The 19,769-nt window shown below is 38.4% G+C and overlaps 1 protein-coding gene and 1 non-coding gene across 6 annotated transcripts in view; both read left to right on the plus strand.

Moving 5' to 3' along the window:
- Window positions 1-19,769, plus strand: part of SBF2 (SET binding factor 2) — a 341,532-nt gene that overhangs the window by 118,458 nt on the left and 203,305 nt on the right. The gene's annotated exons all lie outside the window — the stretch shown is intronic.
- Window positions 11,806-11,878, plus strand: TRNAK-CUU (transfer RNA lysine (anticodon CUU)). The gene has a single exon. It is a non-coding gene; the product is annotated as a tRNA-Lys (tRNA).

The raw sequence follows: 19,769 nt of genomic DNA on the forward strand, positions 1-19,769 counted from the left end.
CTGGCCCCGATCGCCCCTCAGGGCTTCTCCACCTCCCCCTGCTCCTGAGTAGCAATCAGGGCCGCAGCCGCCACTTGCACCTGCTGACAGCGCTGGCCCTGCTCACACCTGCTGTCAGGTGCAAGTGGGGCCAGTGCCATCAGTGTGCATGGGAGTGGCGGTGGTGGGAGCAGGGCTGCTGGCAGACAAGGGACTGGGGGACAGGTGGGGGTGCAGAGGATGGGTCAAGACCTGCCCCTGTGCCCACTGCAGCCTTGTGGCCCACAGTTCCTTTCAAGGTGCACAAATTCGTGCACTGGGCCCCTCGTTTATAATATAATGGGATATACATCATGTTTTATAATCAGGTGTAATACATGGTAGTCTATTAAACAACAAGTTAAGAGCCCCCATCCACGGAAAAGCTACTTAGCTTCAGGAAAGGAGTAGAGACGTCCCTGAGTAAGCTAAAAATCTACCCTGACTAAGCTAATCTTTGGTCTAAAATTCCTGATTTTAAAATGCCAAGGTGCTATGTGAACATAAGATGTGCTGTTATTTTATTTTCCCATGATCGAATCTGATTGGAGATCACTTTGCTATTTCTTCTTTTTTCGTTTGCTGTGTAGGTCAGATCTTACTATTAGATCTTCATTCTTCTTGGTCCTGATGCTTGTGTGTAGGCACACTCTTGTGATATGGCAATCTATCTTGTGTGAATTACTGATTTAGATGTTGTGTTTTTCAAGGGGAAAAATTCTCTTTATGTGTTTTATTTTTTACAATGTAATTGTTGAAAAGAAGATTTTTCCCTTCAGGCTGCTTTTCAGAAATTGTTGCCTCTGAAGTTCCCAGGAAACACCCATTTTGCTATTATCCAGATACATTTAGACTGAGCTTTTGCTGTAGTACAATTTGTTCTATTTGCTGTAATTTTTTTCCAAAGGACAAAGATAAACAGCTTAAACAGATAACCATCTCTGCTTGCTGCTTCTAACAATAATATTTAGCAGCCAGTGAGTATTCTGTAAGTGCCTTGCTCAGAAAGGCTGTACTAAGTAAACAAGCAATAAATATTCTGGGTGACTGATAGATGATAGCCAACTGTCCATATCAGGCTGGAACATTGTCCTTCTGTTTTGTCAAATAATGCTCATCTTGTTTAAACAAGTCTTATCAAAAACAGAGTTAGCATTTCATACCAAACATTTTTATAAAACTCAATCAGCTAAAACTGACAAATTTTGAATTGCTTGGATCATATTTCATTAAGTTTCCTTAGATGAATATTTTGATTTATTTCCAAATCACAAGTTACACTGTACCTTGTGTTTTGAAGAGTGATAGCTTTTGTGCAGAGTTCCAGTCAGTCACCATTTACAGTAAAACTTAGGTTGTTTTGCTGTTGAAATCTTAGCTATGAATTGAATTGATACTTGGAATCATATTTCATCTGATCCTTGGCTGCCAAAGGTGTTTTCTGAGGTTTCCGTACTTAATATTTGGTGGTTTCTATATCAGGTATTACTGTAATTTGAATTGTTATTCCTTTGCAAACTTTATAGTACCAGTAATCATAGCCATTTTCACTACCCTTGCCAGGGTTCAGAAAGAGACAACTACTTATACAGGAATGGGTAAAAGTAGATTTACAGTTGTGAGTACATGAAACACAGAGTTTATTCTCGTATTATTATTTATTAATTACTATATTATTTTCCATATGAACAACTGTGAACCTACTTTTTCCCTCCTCTGTATACATGTTTCAGGTTCAGGTGTTACATTTATTTATTTAGCCTCACCCGAGGATATGTTTTTATTAATTTTAGAGAGAGAGGAAGGGAGAGGGAGGGAAAGAGAAGCATCAGTGTGAAAGAGAAACATCGATTGGTTCCCTCCCGTACACACCCCAACTGGGAATTGAACCCGCAACCTTTTGGTGTACAGAATGATGTTCCAACTTAGCCACGGGGCCGGGGCCAGGTGTTTTCTTGAATTTATGTTTAAGTAACAACAGTACATTATTGGAATCACCAGAAACACTGGAAAGTAAACTCCCATAGGACAGGGATTTTATTCTGTTACTGTTTTCAGTGCTGGACACATACTATAGTTCAATAAACAAATTGAATTAATTGCCACCAGCCCCAGGGTCACTATCACTGTAACTATTGCTTATAACAATACTGATACATAGGCCCTACATCAGTGATGGCGAACCTATATCACGCGTGTTAGAGGTGACACTCGAACTCATTTTTTTGGTTGATTTTTCTTTGTTAAATGGCATTTAAATATATAAAATAAATATCAAAAATATAAATCTTTGTTTTACTATGGTTGCAAATATCAAAAAATTTCTATATGTGACACGGCACCAGAGTTAAGTTAGGGTTTTTCAAAATGCTGACATGCTGAGCTCAAAAGGTTCGCCATCACTGACCTAGATCCTATCCTCCAACAATGGCCTTTTGTTCTCTCTAATATCATACCACTTATGTCTCAGGGGAGAGGTTTCCTCTGTTTCATTCATCAGTCACTTACTATTCCCTTATGTAATAAGTAGAGGCCCGGTGCATGAATTCGGGCACGGGTAGGGTCCAGCCAGCCCACCGTGATTGAGGCCGATTGGGCTGGGCCAGCCAGGGGGAGGGGCCGCGGGTGGTTGGCCAGCAGGCCCTGCCCCACCCCACCCCATGGTCAAACTCCCGCTTGAGGGGACAATTTGCATATTAGGCTGCTATTATATAGCTTAGGATTACAATAGCAGTAGCAATAAAGATGATGTTGATTGCTAACATCTCTGAATACCAGTTTGTCTTAGTTAATCTTTTTCTTCACTCCCTAATTTTTCTTGCAAGTCATTTGTTAAAGAAATTGCGGTCCCTTAATTTAAATTTAAAAAGGGGTTTGATAATTTTAATAATTTAAAAAATTAAACTGCCCTAGCCGGTTTGGCCCAGTGGATAGAGCATCGACCTGCGGACTAAAGGGTCCCAGGTTCAAGTCCGGTCAAGGGCACATGCCCAGGTTTTATGAAGAATATGGGGAACATGTAAATATAATTCAGTGTGTGTACAAGCCTACTTTATTTTTCTTAATGGAACCTTTATTGAGTATTTATTACATAGTAGGCACTGTTCTAAGCACATTCATATTCATAACAATCCTGCAAAAATAGAGGTACTGTTACTGATCCCATTTAACAATGCTTATAGTTGCTCAGACCCCAAAAACCTAAATCTCATTCAGGGTTTTTCTCTTCCCCCAACATATCATATTAACTGCACTTTTAAAATAATCCATTAATTCTTCTTCATCATTCAACCCCAGCTGCCATCATTCTCTCTTAGATAATCACAGTTAAGCCTTGAGAAGATAGTATTTATGTTTATGGTAAAATTCAGAAAGAGTAAAACTAAAATATCCTCTCTGTTTTGACCATCCAGAGACAGCGTCTTGGGTTTTATTATAGTGATAATTCTATGCACATCCAACCACACATGTTTACCCATCTAGAACACACACTGTCAGTGCCCAGTCCGTTTTCCTCAGCGCCCTTCCCATATTTTATGAGCACCTTCCAAATCTACGCACATTGTCCTGACATCTGACTGTCAACACTTAGGATTTTTAGCTTGAGGGCATTCTTTGTCCCCTGGAATCTGCTCTGCCTGGCACATTGTCAGGCCAGTCATTCTGGGTGGCTCTTGCTTCCCAGAGCAGCCTTACACTGATGACTTACAGAAACTGAGGGGAAAACCTCTAGCTCCTTTGCCCCTTGCGTGGGATAATGCTAATGCATGTCCTACGTTGTGTTTCAGAATTCCTCAGCATGGCTGAGCTCCAGTTGTGGCCTGCTCATTTTATTGTATAGCGTGACTGCCTTTTCTTCCCTACTCTTGGGATTATCTCCCAAATAAACTACTTGCACTGATATCATTATTACAGGGTCGGCTTCAGTAAAATCATAACATCAATTGTGCCACACTTGACACCCACTTTTTCCCCCCTAAGTAATCAAAAACCCCTAAAAAATTCTGTTTATTTGGCCTTAACCACTCCAATTTGGCCATGTTCATTGTTTTACTTCTCATAGGAAGCTGCTGGGATTAATAGAATTTTATCTGTTATTCTATGACTAAGGACCCAGTGCACGAATTCGTGCACCTTGAAAAGAACTGTGGGCCACGAGGCTGCAGTGGGCACAGGGGCAGATCTTGGCCCACCCTCCATGCCCTGCCTGGCCCCTCCCACTGCAGCCCTGGTTCTCTGTCTGCTGGCAGCCCCGCTCCCACCACTGCAGCTCCCACGCACTGATGGTGCCAGCCTGCTTGCACCCGCTGACGGTGCAGAGCGATTGGGGTTGGCACCAGCAGTGGGTGTAAGCGGGGCCGGCGCCATCAGCAGGTGTGAGTGACAGTTGCTGCCCTGATCACCCCTCAGGAGCAAGGGGAGGTGGAGGAGCCCTCAGGGGAGATCAAGCCAGCAGCCGCTGCTCGCACCTGCTGATGGTGCCAAGTGCCAGCACAGGTGCGAGTAGCAGCTCTGTATCTGGCAGCGGGTGTGAGGGGGGCCAACGCTAGCAGCAGGTGCGAGTGCCAGGCAGGACCGCAGCGCACAGGAGCAAAGAATTTTCAGTAATCACCAGAGGCTCGTCCTGATGACAGTGACCAGTGTCCCACCTTGGTCCACCATTCTGTTGCGGCCGACACCTACTATGTTCAGCACCCTGCTGCCTGCCATGTTCTGCACGCACGTCCTGATGGTCAGTGCACGTCATAGCGACTGGTTGTTCGGGGACTGGTTGTTCAGTTGTTCCGCCATTCAGTCTATTTGCATATTAGGGTTTATATATATAGATAAGTTTTTATTGTTTAAATTATTGACCGTAAAATTGACTATTTAGAAGATCCTTGTAAACATCCATTAAACATCCAGGTTCAGGACAGTTACATCACTCCAGCCAACTCCCTCATGCTCTCCCTTTATTATCAAGCCTCCCACCACTCGTAACCCTTGGCAACCACTGATACTGTTCTTCATTACTGTAGTTTTATCTTTTGGAGAGTGCAATATAAATGGAATCATACAGTATATAACTGTTCGGTTCTATTTTCTTTCAATTAGTGTAATGTATTTGAGATTCATCCAAGTTGTTGCATGTACTGGTATCAGTAGTTTACCCTTTTTATTACTTAGTATTCCATTATGTAGTTGTATGATAGTTTATCCATTCATCTATTGAAAGACATTTGGATTGTTTCCATTTTTTTACTGTTATGAATAACGTGCTGTGAACATTCATACACAAGTTTTTTTTGTGTGGGCTCATTTCCATTTCTCTTTGGTGTATACCTAGGAATATAGTGGGTCATGTGGTGGCTCTATGTTTAACTGCCAGATTGTTTTTCAAAAGCAGCAACACTATTTTACATTCTCACAAGCAGTGTCTGAGGCTCCAATTTCTTCACACCCTTCCAATACTTTTATCAATCTTTCGATTGCACCAATCCTAATGGATGTGAAGTGCTGTCTCACTGTGTATTTTACTTGCATTTCTCTAACGACTAATGTATTTCTGGTAACTTGTATCTTTTTTGGAGAAATGTGAATTCAAAGTCTTGCACATTTTCTAATGAGATTGTTTGTATTTTTACTGTTGAGTTTGAGAATTCTTTATATATTTTGAAGACTTGGGTTTTCATTTTAACAGTGTCTTTCTTAGAGGCAAAGTTTTAAAAGTGTAATAAAGTCTTAATTTATTCTTCTTTTTTTTTTTTAAAAAAATATATTTTATTGATTTTTTACAGAGAGGAAGGGAGAGAGATAGAGAGTTAGAAACATCGATGAGAGAGAAACATCGATCAGCTGCACAACGGGGGATGTGCCCGAAACCCAGGTACATGCCCTTGACCGGAATCGAACCTGGGACCTTTCCGTCTGCAGGCCGACTCTCTATCCACTGAGCCAAACCGGTTTCGGCAATTTATTCTTCTTAGTGGATCCTGCTTTTGATGTTATTGTAAGAGTTTGCCTAACCTCAGGTCATGAAGATATTCTCTTATATTTTATTCTGCAGAGTTTTATGGTTTTGTGCTTTATATTTAGATCTGCGATCTATTTGGAGTTAATCTTGTATAAGATATGAAATTTAGATTGAGATTAATTTTTCTTTTACATGCATATAAATGACCTGTTGTCTCAACACCATTTGTTGATAACTTTTCTTTCTCAACTGAACTGCTTTTGCACTAATGTCGAAGATTGGATGGCCATATTTATGTGGCTTTATTTCTGGACCGTCTGTTCTGTTCCACTGACCTCTGTGTATGTTCACCAATACTATACTTTCTTGATTACTGTAGATTTATAGTAAGTGAAATTTAGTAGGGTGATTCCTCCAACTTGATTTTCTTTTGCAAAATTCTTTTAGCTATTCTGGTACTTTTGTCCTACCATGTAATGTTTAAGAATGAGCTTATCTACATCTACAAAAAAAAGCTCTGCTTGGACTTTGATTGATATTGTATTAAATCTATAGGTCATTTTGGTAAAAATTGACATTGTTAATATGATGAGTCTTCTTACATTGTATGTCTTCATTATTTTAGGTCTTCTTTGATTGAGAGAGAGAGAGAGAGAGAGAGAGAGAGAGAGAGAAAATTTGTGCATTCATTGGTTGATTTTTGCATGTGTCCTGACCAAGGATGGGACCTGCAACCTTGGTGTTCCAGGGTGATGCTCTAACCAACTGAGCTACTCAGCCAGGGTATAGTATGTAATTTTATGTCATCAAAGTTTTCGTCCTGTGCTGTTTTTTTCCTGTTCAGACCTTCTAATAAGTCCTTTTTCCTTGGGTAGGTAATACCTGCTTTTTCCCCTTTGTTTGTAAACTTTTTCTTTAAAAATAATAATAATACCTCTGGTATCGTTCATCTCCTTTTGTTCTTTAGATGAAGCTGTGTTTAGGGAATAGCAGACCCTTGAATTCTGTTTTCTTTAAGTAGAAAACCAGTAACTCTCATGTTTACCTTCTTCCTTGGATAATTATGAAGCACTTTAAAGAACAAGAATGCAAATTAATGTTACACTGTAACTTCTCAAGGTTAAATTTTATGTAATAACAGTCATATTATGTATAGGCCTTTTAAGAAGTTAGTTAAAATCAAGATTCCGTGGGTTCTTTGCTCTTTTGAGATTATAGTAATGGAACTATAAGTGGAAAAGCCCCAAGTGATAACAGTGCTTTCATTTATTATCCAGAAAATTAGTAAAATTCCAATGTTTATAAACCAGAAAGGAAGAGGAATTGGAACTCACCTTATTTCTTCTATTCAAGAATTAACTTTTGCATTTATTTTTAAAAAAGAGGAATTCTTATGACTATTTAAAATTTTCATTTTTAATTAAAAGTCATTACATATGAGTATTTCTAACTCTTCATAGGGCAATGAGCTTATTCCTAGCATGTTCTGTGTTTATAACAGAAGTGATACTGAATTTCATCAAATGCATTTTCTGCTTCTATTGAAATGATTCTTTCATTTTCATTTTTTAGTTTGTTATATTTTCTTTTTTTTTAAAAAATATATTTTATTGATTTTTTACAGAGAGGAAGGGAGAGAGATAGAGAGTTAGAAACATCGATGAGAGAGAAACATCGATCAGCTGCCTCCTGCACATCTCCTACTGGGGATGCGCCCGCAACCCAGGTACATGCCCTTGACCGGAATCGAACCTGGGACCTTTCAGTCCGCAGGCCGACGCTCTATCCACTGAGCCAAACCGGTTTCGGCTGTTATATTTTCTTATTGCAAACATGTTAAGATGTTGAATTACATCAGTTGCTTCCCAAATATAAACCAACCTGTATTGTCGGGATAGTTCTCACTTGGTCATTATGTATTTGCCTTGTACTATATTGTTGGATTCAGGTTGCTAAAAAATATTTTAAAAATAATTTTTGTAACTATTTTCCTAAGGGATAGTTTTCTTATAATGCCTTTGAGAGGGTTTGGTATCATGGTAATGCAGGTCTCATAGAATGAGTTGGGAAGTATTCTGTCCTTTTCAAGTTTTTGAAAGATTTTGTGCAGAATTGCTATTTTTATTGATTCCTTAAATGTTCAGTAGAATTCACCAATGAAGCAAGCCATCTGGGACTGTAGTTTTCTTCATGGGAAGGTTTTTAACTACAATTTCAATTTCGTTGATAAATATAGGGGTTTTTTTTGGCTGTTTCTTCATGAGTGAGCTTGGGTAGTTTGGGTCTTTCAGAGAATTTGTCTGATTCATCTAATTGTCAAGTTTATTTTCAAAAATTTATTCATAATATTCCCTTGTGACCCTTTTAGTATTTGTAGACTCTTTAGTGATGGCATCTCTGTCATTCCAGATATAGGCAATTTGTGTCTTCTCAGTTTTCAGAGTTATTTCCCTCTCCTCCTCCTCATCACCCCCTCCCTCTCCCCCTCCTTCTCCCTCTCCTAAATGTGGTAGAAAAGAATGCATGTCCTGTTGCTGAGGTGTAGTGTTCTATAAACATCAATTACATTAAGTTGGTTGATGGTATTGTTCAGTCTTCCACATCCTTACTATTTTGTCTACTTGTTCTATTATTTATTGAAAGAGAGATTTTGAACTAAAATAGAATATATTAGTTTATTTTTTCCTGCACTTTTCTCGGATTTGTTTATATATTCATTAGGGGCATAATATTATCATTTAAAATGCTCTTTTTTGTTCTAACACTTTTTGCTCTCTACATTGATATTAACATAGCACCCAGCTTTCTTTTGGAAATATTAGCATAGGATATCTGTTTTTCATCCTTTTTTTAAAAAAAGTTCTTCATGCCAGAACCAGTTTGGCTCAGTGGATAGAGCGTCGGCCTGCGGACTGAAGGGTCCCAGGTTCGATTCCGGTCAGGGGCATGTACCTGGGTTGCGGGCACATCCCCAGTGGGAGGTGTGCAGGAGGCAGCTGATTGATGTTTCTCTCTCATCGATGTTTCTAACTCTCTCTCTCTCTCCCTTCCTCTCTGTAAAAAATCAATAAAATATATTAAAAAAAAGTTCTTCAGGTCTTTGTATTTAAAGTGTCTCTTGTAGGCAGCATATAGTTAGGTCTTGCCTTTTTATCCATTCTCATTATCTCAGCCATTAATGTGATTATTAATATGGTTAGGCTTGAGTTTATTATTTTGCTTCATTGGTCTTTTCTTCCCCTTTATGTTTTTTTTTTCTTCTAGATTTAATCAAGTATTTTTATTGATTATTCCACTTTATTTCCTTTGTTGGCTTATTAGCTTTAACTCTTTTGTCATTTTTCAGGCTTATACATCTTTAACTTATGCTGTGCTCAACTTACCACACTCTGCCTTCAAGAGATACTATACCACCTTCCTTATAGTATATGAACTATGCAGTACTACTGTTCTCTGCATTTACCCCTCCTAACTTTGTACTATTATTGACATACATTTTACTTTTATATTTACTATAAAGCCCATGCTGCAATGTTATTTTTGTCCATTCCATTAAGTATTTTATATCTTTATACATTGTAGTTTTCCTCTTTAGAAGTTTGATTTGAGTCTTTGCTGTTTTCATGTCTCTATTTAACTTTTTCAACATATGGGAATCAGTTATCGTAATTCTTTCCATGTCTTTTTCTGCTCATCCTAGCATTTCTGTTATTCTAGGTCTGTTTTGATCGATTATTCTCATTATGGGTTGTCTTTTCCTATTTCTTTGCATGCCTGTTAATCTTTAATAGAATGATCAACATCATGTATTTTATATTATCGTATGGTGGATATTTTGTATTCCTATAAATCTTGAACTTCTGAGATGCAGTTAAGTTACTTGTTAACAATTCAATCTCTTTGGATCTTGCTGTTATGAACTGTTATGTGAGTTCAGAGCAAATCCAGTCTAGGGCTAATTATTCCCACTACTCACATAAGACCTTTCTGTGTACTCTATTCAGTACCCTGTGAATTATTAAATTTTTTATTCTGGATTGTGGAAATAGGCACTTTTCTCAGCCATGCTTACGCAATGAGCACTGTTTAATCTTTTCAGATAGCTCTTTGGCCAGCCTTAGGTGTTTTCCTCACACACATGTCCTGATCAATACCATGCTGAATTCTTGAGAGGAACCCTTTGTAGATTTCCCACGTTTTTTCTCTATGCATCTCCCTTGTTTCTGGTGTTCTGTTCTAAGAACTCTAGCTGCGTCAATCTGCAAAGAGTCTTTACTATGTCTCCTTATTTAGGGAGTCCTCTAATCTCTGCCTCTGTTTCTCCTCCCTATACCATGGCCCGTAAATTTTCTCTCAAGGCAAGAAGCAGGGCCAGTGGTATAGCTCACATAGTTTGTTTTCTGCCTTTCAGGGGTCTTTGTTCTTCATTGCCTGTTATTTAGTATCTTGCAAACCATTATTTCGTACATTTTGTCCAGCTTGTTAAGGTGTTCCAGTATGCAGGGTAAAAGTGATATTCCAAAGTGAAACCATCTCTACATATTAATTTTATATTTTATTACCTTGTTGTATTCTCCTGTTGCTTATAGCAGTTTTTTTAGTCAGTCCTTTTCCAGGTTATCCAAACATATCATTGGCAAATAAGAATTATACCTTCCAATTTTTTATTTTCAATTTCTTGCTCCTGTGTATTTGCTTTAGCTAATATGTCCAGTAAATAATATCAGTGATATTATATTATTTAATTAAGAATAGATATAATGAATTATATCATATTTTTTAAGTTATGGAATTTATTTTATTTACTGATTATATCTATTAATATTAATAGATTTAAATTACTCTTTTGATTTTTTGATTCATTGTATAATGCCTATTTTTTCTCTTTTGGAAACATTTAGGATTTTCTCTTTATTTTTCATTTTCTGAAATGTCATGATGATGTGCTAAAATTAATGGGTTTTAAAAAAACATTAATTCACTATGCTGGACATAATGGAAGTTTAGTCCCATTTGAAGGTTCTAAGCCTTTTGGGGGAGAAGAAGGTGGTGTTATTTCTTTTATAAATTTTTATATGTACTCTTTTTGAATTTCCTATTACCTGTGAACTGAATTAAAACTCCTCCTGCAGCGACCATTTTTTTTTTTTTTTTTTTTTTTTTTGTCTCTTTTGGGCACCTAATGGAACAGTGTTTCAGTTCATTTATTTATTATTATTTAAAAATTTTTTATTCTCCTTTGTTCTATAAATGCCCTTTGATATATAAACTGCTCTTTTCAATGATATTGAATCCTTCATTTTTCTGTGTTTCAAGTTCTCTGCTTTTCCTTGCATTGTCTTTATGGCTATGGAGTTCCTTTTTTGTTTGTTAAATTGATCTTTCCTTCAGATTTGGTGACATTCTTACATACCTGGTATCTCTCATTCCTTATCTCTTCAAGGAATTATAGTGTAAACCTGTTTTCTGCTTCCAAAATCTTAACATTTTAAACCTGTTGTTACCTCGTTTCTTACTACTTTGCTGTTTGTATTGTTTTTGTTGTAATTTTTGGAGGGTTTTCAGGAGGTCTTGGAGGTATGCACATTTGTTTCATATGCCATGCTTAACCAGAAGTCATGAATAAATTTTCTTTTATGTGTTTCATCTTGAAATTGTTTTAAATCTGTGAATCATGTGTAGTTGTAATTCTTCAAAACTTGAATGTTAGAAGAAGCTATTCCAAATGCTCAGTTTTCTCTTTAGAGTTTACGTCTTGAAATCTTGTATTTAAAGTCTTATGTCTAAGGCTCTTCATGAGACTTGATATGCCAAAATATGAAAAGTGGAGAGGTGCCCGGCTAGCTCAGTCAGTAGAGCATGAGACTCTTAATCTCAGGGTCGTGGGTTCGAGCCCCACGTTGGGTGCCATTTATGCCCCGACCTGCAGGGCATGCATCGTGGGTACTCCACACCAAATCCTGCAAAGGAATGAGAGGATAGGAGACGCGAAGAAATGGAGGCAAGACAAAGTTCTGATCAAGCCTCAATGTTATTTTTACAGTGTGTAGAATTTATATTGTTCTAGAGGAAAGGGGTGGGTAAGGAGGTCCATGGGTGTAGCCTATCACTAGGGATGTAGCAGGCTCTGGAATGTCGCAGCTATGCGCTTATCAGCGGAGATGTAGCAGCTGTGTGCTTAGGGTGAGGGTATGTTATCTTTTAACTCCAGGCCAAACCGCAAGGTTATCTTTTAACTCCAGGCCAAACCGGGAGTTGGCTTGGAGGAGCCATAAACCTATTGTGTTGTAATCTGGAGATGTATATGTGATTTATAATGGCTCCCAACAGAGACGTAGGTTAGCTCATCCTCGGGCCTTGAGAATGTGTTAAAATTATAAATAGGATCTTTTATTTCTAATTACTTATTGCTGTTATCAAAGAAAACAATTTGTTTTTATGTTATTACTAGAGGCCCAGTGTATGACATTTGTGCATTGGGGAAGAGGGGAGTCACCTCAGCCCGACCTGCGCCCTCTCGCAGTCCAAGATCCCTCGGGGGATGTCTGCCTGCTGGCTTAGGTCCACAGGGATCGGGCTTAAGCCAGCAGTCGGACATCCCTCTCATAGTCTGGGACCCCTTGCTCTTTACCGCCTGCCTGCTTGGTGCTCCTCACCGCTCTACTTGCTGCTCCTTAGCACTGCCACATAGGCAGGAAAGGCTCCCACCACCACTACTGTACTCATTGGCGATGAGCCCGGCTTCTGCCTGAGCAGCGCTCCCCCTGTGGGAGCGCACTGACCACCAGGGGGCAGCTCCTGCATTGAGCGTTTGCCCCCTGGTGGTTAGTGTGCATCATAGTGACCAGTCATTCTGGTCGTCCTGCTGTAACGGTCACTTAGACTTTTATTATATAGACTAGAGGCCTGGTGCACAAAAATTTGTGCACTCGGGGGGGGAACAGGGGGTCCCTCAGCCCGGCCTGTGCCCTCTCGCAGTCTGGGACCCCTCGGGAGATAACGACCTGCTGGCTTAGGCCTGCTCCTGGGTGGCAGAGGGCAGGCCCAATCCCTAGGTGCAGCCCCTGGTCGGGCTCAGAGCAGGGCTGATTGGGGAGTTGGGGCGCCGCCCCCTGTCATGCACAGAGCAGGGCGGATTGAGAGGTTGTGATGCCACCCTCAGTCACGCTCAGGGTAGGGCTGATTGGGGGGTTGGGGCACCGCCCCCTATCACACTCAAGGCAGGGTCGATGGGGAGGTTGCGGCGCCACCCCCTGTCACTCACAGAGCAGGGCCCATCAGGGGGGTTGGGGCTCCGTACCCTGTCACGCACAGAGCAGGGCCCATCAGGGGGTTGAGGAGCTCCCCCCTGTCACTCACAGAGTAGGGCCGATAGGGGAGTTAGGGCACCGCCCCCTGTCACACACACAGCAGGGTGGATCAGGGGGTGCGGCGCTGCCACTGTCACACTCAGGGCAGGGCCAATGGGGAGGTTATGGCTCTACCCCATCACACACAGAGGAGGGCCCGTGTAGGGGGGTTGGGGCGCCACCCTCTATCACCCACAGACCAAGGCCGATCAGGGCGTTGGGGCACCGCCACTGTCACACTCAGGGCAGGGCTGATGGGGAGGTTATGGCTCTACCCTGTCACACACAGAGCAGGGCCTGTGGCGGTGGGGGGCTTGGGGCGCCACACCCTGTCACACACAGAGCCGCAGGGCTATCAGGGTGTTTGGGCGCTGCCCCCTGTCACGCTGATCCGGTGCCAGGAGGCCTCGCGGCTCCGCTGATCCCGGTGCTGGGAGGCATATTACCCTTTTACTATATAGGATAGAGGCCTGGGGGCCGCCTGGTTTGCCCTGAAGGGTGTCCTGGATCAGGGTGGGGGTCCCCACTGGGGTGCCTGGCCAGCCTGGATGAGGGGATGATGGCTGTTTGCAGCTGGTCACACACCCTTCAGGGTGGGGGTCCCCACTGGGGTGCCTGGCCAGTCTGGGTGAGGGGCTGAGGGCTGCTTTTAGGCTGGCAATTGACTGAAGCTCCCAACCACTCCTTTTTTTCTTTTTTTTTTTTTCTTTTTTTAAATTCTGGGCCAGCTTTAGCTCTGGCTCTAGCTCTGAGGCTTCCACTGCTATAATCGAAACAATGTATAACTCTAGCTCTGAGATCCCGGCTGGTTGAAAGCTGGTTTCTGGTGTTTTGTTTAGCTTCTATATTTGCAACATAGTTTCTTAGAGTTGCAGCTCAGAGGCCGGCAAGTCAGGCGGGGAACGTTGCAGTCTGCAGTCACTGGAGCAAGCAAGCCTCATGTTCGCTTCCAGCTGCCTGGCTGCCGGCCGCCATCTTGGCTGACAGTTAATTTGCATAAGGATATGCTGATTAGCCAATGGGAAGGGTAGCGGTCGTACGCTAATTACCATGTTTCTCTTTTATTAGTGTAGATATCTGCCTACATAACTAACGACCATTTGCTTGGATTCTCTAGGCATACAATGCATAGTAAAAGTTTTGTTGTACTGATGAGGACAATATAATGTTCTGTAGTTGTAATAAAATATCTGATTGTAAAAAAAAAAGCAATATAGATGACCCATTTAAATTAAGCTTCATTTAAAGCAAATTGTCTTGGATAGTCTTTTTAAAAGTATACTTCATCAAAACCCTGTCCACTAAAAATAGGCATATATATAATACCTTTATTTTATGGCAACAGAATATTGGAAAGTTTCCCAAATCTTAAATTGGCTTCTCTTCCAAAGGCTTATGACCACTATGTTTTCTCTGAACTTTTGAAAAATATATGTATATGGTAATGTCAGCACACACCTGACATTGCCATGGCCTGGCTTGGCAACAGATTTCAGTCTCCTAATGTTTCTGTTACTTTATTTTACAAATTAGTTCTTCTTTGGTCAGAATATTTCTCATAATAATAGTTCTTTGTTGTCACTTCTTTTCTGTCCTCTTTAGAAATCTATCAGCAAAACAAAATAACTTAGGAGTTGTCTAACCTTTAAAAGGAATTCAAGGGTAATTAAACATTTTTGTGTTCATTTTGGTTGTGCTTTACAAAACCAGTTCTCCTTCCCTATGAAAATAATGAGATATGCCTGGAAAGATTTATAAAATGCCATGATTGACCCGGCATTAGTTATTTTAAAAACTATAAACACCTTACTCAACCAGCAATAAGGGATTGGCTAAGTTATGATACTTTTGTATACCTATATGATATTATAATATTGGTCCTCAAAAATAATTTTCTTCAAAATAGGAAAGTAAATGAGAAAATGTAGATGTTATAGAAGGTAGAGAAAAACAGAACTCATAACTGTATATGTACGTTCCCTTTTATATAAATATTACATGCATTCAGAAATAAATGCTGCAAGGAAAGGTTGCATGTTAAAGAATTTAGTTTTTATTTCATTTTTCTTTTAAAATTTGTCTACCATGAATTTGTATTAATATAAAATAATATCCATAAGGTGATTGGTAAAGATAATTCAGTGAAAAGATAGTTCCTAGAGATATAGACTTGAATTTTAGTCCTGTCTTTGTTACATACTAGCTATATGATATTAACACCTCCTAGCATTGGTTTCATCATTTGTAAATGAATCTTGTAGGATGTGTGTGTGTGTGTGTGTGTGTGTATAAAATGTGTTATATAAATTTGATGGAATAGTAGATGTTTGTTTGCAGATGAGTGGCCTATTTGGCAGATGATCTTTTTTCATACATTTGGACAACTAAAGAAACAAGCAAGTAAACAGTGTTGGTATTTGTAATGCATTAATGTGTGGAGTCTAGCAGTGTCTGTCAGTTCTAACGTTGCAGACTTGAAGTATCATTTGTTTCCAGGGTATGCCAAGGTCTTACAGAAAACTGGAGCTGAACAAAGACAGATAACATCCTGAAAAGGAATCTCCATATTGACTGTTCCCAGATATGCTGTAAAATTTTTATGAGCCTGTTCTGTGTGAAATGATGAGATTCAGGTAGATGGGAGTAGTCATAAACAGAAGTTGTTGCACAGACACATGTATGTTTGAAAACAATCTTATTTGTCATCGTGTTCACAGATAATATCACTCCAAATAGATGTATTTCCTCAGTGACTTGAAAAGGAGGGCAAAGTGTAGGCCAGTCAGTTATGACGGTCAATTCTAAACACTTCTGCACCTGTGATAGCATTTTTTCGTCCGTTTGCCAATGAAGACACTGGGGAGCACAAAATCCTGTTTTTATCCTGTTTGTTTAATGCTTATCATTCTGCTTACTATCTTTTAGTGACTACTCTGTTTCCAGCTGTCTAAACATTCTCTTACATTCCTGTCAGAAATGTGACTTGAGCTCAGGTTCAAGAGTTGTTGTGTCCACTCCCTCATTGTTTATTACTTCCTCAGCATACTTTTAGTTAAGATTTGAAATGGTTTAATCAGCTAGCATTTTTATATTTCAAGTCTAAATCCTATGAGGAGTACATCTCATTAAATAGTGAGAACATCTCCTGATACCCTAAATTCTGTTATTACTTAATCTTATGATACAGTGAATTGAAAGGTAGACATTTAACTGACATTTTCATCCTTTGAGAAACCTTTGTGTAGACTCAATTTTAAGAGCTATCATTTATTTTCTGTATATTTGTATTAATATTCTCATTTGAGAATACAGCATCAATTTCCTATGGAATATGATTCCAATCATACTTTTGTGTAGAGTATAAAAAAATTCCTTTATAGAACTGTAATTTAAGTATCAAATAAGGGATCTCATGTAACCAGTGTCTAGCTGACGACTATTTTGACAGCCTCTTTGTGAAAAATTTAGTGAAAATTATCTGACCAAGCTTACCATGAATTACCATTACTATCTTAGTTGTGGTCACATTAAGTTTAAAGTTTTGAAGAAGTACTTACTGAATCTGAAAAATGATCTGTGGAATTTCCCAAAAGTTTTACTGTTAGACTTTTTAAAAAAATCAGAATTTAAAAGAATCCCTGTTATATTATAAACTTAGGAAAATGAGGCCACTTAAGTAACTAAGGAGGTCTTACTGTCTGTCTACCAGCAATAAGGGATATGAGACTCTAGACTCATATTCTCCTTGTGGATGTTATGTGTTTATTATTTTCTACCAGAAGAGGGAATATTCCTATAGGCATTTTTATAAACAAGGGACACCTTTAATTTTTACATAAAAATTGGACAATAAAATGTGTTTCAGTAAACTGTAAATTTATAGATGTAGATGAAGGTCTTCTGAAATGTTAAGAGTGACTGTTACCCAGAGAATCTTCTATAATATTTTATGTTTAAGAGATCATTTAAATTTGTCACAAAATGCTATGGGCATTTTTGGCTATTCTGTAATTTTTAATTATATTTCGTGTTTGTGTAAACCATTTTAGAAAATCGAGTACATTAAGAGTTGCTTTTTCCAGTTTTAAGCAGCAAAATATCTGATTACTTTCTAAGTGATAGATCTGTGTGCTTATAAAAGAAATTTTATTTGTGAACTCTCTGTGACTGGTACCCTTGATTTGAAAAGTCTGTATATTTGATAGAATTGGTGGAACTAACATAGAGAGATTTATTTTCATCCTTATTGAAAACCTACATAGTTTCATTTAAATTTTTTGAAATACCTTTTATACCATTTTCAAAGCCTAATGAGCAGCTAATAAGAATGAATGATGACCTCTAAGAGAATAAGGTTATTTGCTATTAATTTACAGAGTGGATTCACTTTGTATCAGAAGAGTTTTTGGTTGTACAGATGACTTGATGATGCAGGCTGTATAAGTCATTATATTATTTTACAACCCAAGCACAGACACCTGTTTCCTGATTTTGAAACTGATTGAAACTCATTTTAGAAAAATATATTTAATTCAGGAAAGACATTTGTTGAGAGAAAGAAGATTTTGAAAGAAACTTCTCGGTTTTGTTGTAACCTGATAAAACTTCCCAGTTCTACCAGGCTTATCCCTTTCTGCTATCACATAGTTTAAGCCAAGGCTAGTTACATGTTAACACACATTTCACTAGAATAACAGGTCTCTTACTTTTGGGTCTCTCAGCTTATTGATGATCCTCAAGGAGTTTTGTTCATGTAGTTTTATCTATTCATTTATGTATTAGAAATTACAACCAGAAAAATGTAAAGCAATTTATTTATTCATTTAAAAATAATAATAAACCATTGCATATTAAATAGCATATTTTTATGAAAAAACTATAATTTTCAAAACAAAAAAGAGAGAAAAGAGTGCTATTGTTTTATATTTTTGTAAATATCGTTAATACTGGCTTAATAAAAGACAGCTAGCTGGCTTTTTATACCTGCTCCTGTTTTCAAGCTCTTGCTGTATTTTGTTTTGGTTAAAGTATATGAAGAAAATCAGGTCTCACAAATATGTACTTGGAAAGAGAGGAGGAGTATTTTAATAACCTTTTCAGATAATTATGGAAACTCTTATTTGAATACCACACCAAAATTTAATAGTCATTTCTTAAAGGTTAGTTGCAGTGTGGAATCTGTAAACACATCAGTGAACTTCTTATACTTTGTTACATTAAAATCTATTGGCCTAGTAGAATTTTTCATTCTGCAGAGAAGTTGTGAATGTGATTAACATCTCTCTCCAAATGTAGGAAATCATCCAAATTTCACCTTTTGGATGTCTTTCTAGATTGAGTAAATGAGGATGAAAGGAGAGACAGGTTTTGGAAAAATTTGATACAGAATGAGAAAGTTTTATAGATATGAAGATAGAAACAGAGATTGGAACCAAGGAGGTAATAATCATAGTAATCTAACATTGAATTATATGCCAGAGGCTATTCTGACTGAGCACTTTGCATATGTAAATTTGCCACACTGTCAAAATTCCCCACACAGTGGTGTATATTTGTTACAGTCGATGGGTGAATCTACATTGATTTGATACATCATTATCACCAAAGTCCATAGAGAATTCACTCTTGTGTTGTATCCACTATTACAGAATCATACAAAATAGTTTCACTGCCCTAAAAGTCCTGTGTCCTATCTATTCTCTACCCCCCCCCCCCCCCAGGCAAACACTAATATTTTTAATGTCTCCATAATTGTGCATTTTCCATTATGTCATATAGTTGAAATCATACCATATGTAGTCTTTTTGAATTGGTGTCTTTCACTTAGTAATATGCATTTAAGGTTTTTCCATGCCTTCCGTGGCTTGATAGTTTATTTCTTAATGTTGAATATTATTTGTGTGGATGTGCCACAGTTTATTTTTCCGGTTCCTGTTGCTTCACATCCTTGACAATTTAGTATTGTCAGTGTTTTGGATTTCAGCCATTACCATAAGTGTGTAGTAGTATTTTGTTTTTATTTACAATTTCTTAATGGCTTATGGTGTTGGACATCTTTTCATATGCTTATTGCCTTCTATAAATCTTCTTTGGTGAGGTGTCTGTTCAGTTTTTACCCTTTTTTAAAATTGCGTTGTTCATTTTCTTATTATTGAGTTTTAAGAATTCTTTATATATTTTAAATGATAATACATTACCATATATGTCGATTGCAAATATTTTCTTTAAGTCCTTGGCTTGTCTTGTTTTCTTGACAGTTTCTTTCTCAGAGCATAAGTTTGTAATTTTAATGAAGTCTAGCTTATCAATGATGATTTCATCGTTTGGTGTCATATCTAAAAAGTCATTTGAACAGAGTCATCTAGGTTTTCTCCTGTGTTATCTGCTAGGAGTTTTATAGTTTTGCATTTTACATTTTGGTGATACACTTTGAGTTAATTTTTGTGAAG

The sequence above is a fragment of the Myotis yumanensis genome, unplaced genomic scaffold, assembly GCF_028538775.1.
Source record: "Myotis yumanensis isolate MYYU_CA2020_CCGP unplaced genomic scaffold, mMyoYum1.0.hap1 SCAF_10, whole genome shotgun sequence".
NCBI classification, from domain to species: domain Eukaryota; kingdom Metazoa; phylum Chordata; class Mammalia; order Chiroptera; family Vespertilionidae; genus Myotis; species Myotis yumanensis.